The sequence below is a fragment of the Myotis davidii genome, unplaced genomic scaffold (assembly GCF_000327345.1).
Source record: "Myotis davidii unplaced genomic scaffold, ASM32734v1 scaffold328, whole genome shotgun sequence".
Lineage (NCBI taxonomy): Eukaryota > Metazoa > Chordata > Mammalia > Chiroptera > Vespertilionidae > Myotis > Myotis davidii.
Genome location: NW_006300373.1, coordinates 746,646 through 747,212, shown reverse-complemented (window position 1 = coordinate 747,212; position 567 = coordinate 746,646). Strand labels below are relative to the sequence as shown.

The window sequence follows — 567 nt, the reverse complement described above, 5'->3', positions numbered from 1 at the left end:
CTCCTGGGCGCAGGCCTCCGCTCCCCGCCGTTGCTCCGTCAGAACGCCCAGCGCTCTTGGCCGTGGAGCTGGCTGGCCGGCCGACTGGGCATTCGCTCCCAGGCCCGTGTCTGGCGCTGACCCTCTGTGTGACCTCTTGGAAAGACAGCTGACCAGAGGTCAGAACTATTCTGGTTTTGTTACTTTAGATTTTATCACCTCACAACCATCAATTTAAGAAAATGAACACATTTTAAATTTTCACTTTTTTGTCCAGGGGAAAACAATTGACCTTTCTCTTTAATTAATTGACCTCCTCCCTTATGTGAACTAACACCATCCCAACATGCTAGTTATTGCAGCTGCCCAAATCCTATGACTCATTATGAAGAAAACCTCAAAAAGTTATTCTAGAGGAAAAAATACACAGGGCTTGCTTCTTTCTCTCCTCTGCTCTATGTAAAAGTCTCTCTGACATATGACTCCAAGAAGACAAAGAAAAAGTAGCTAAACTGGGCATCATAAAAATTAAAAGAAATTGAAAAGACTACAGAATTGCATATCTGATCATGTATCTAGAATATACAA

The 567-nt window shown here is 43.4% G+C and overlaps 1 protein-coding gene across 1 annotated transcript in view; it reads left to right on the top strand.

Annotated features, from left to right (window-relative positions):
* Window positions 1-567, top strand: part of SALL1 (spalt-like transcription factor 1) — a 189,243-nt gene that overhangs the window by 144,622 nt on the left and 44,054 nt on the right.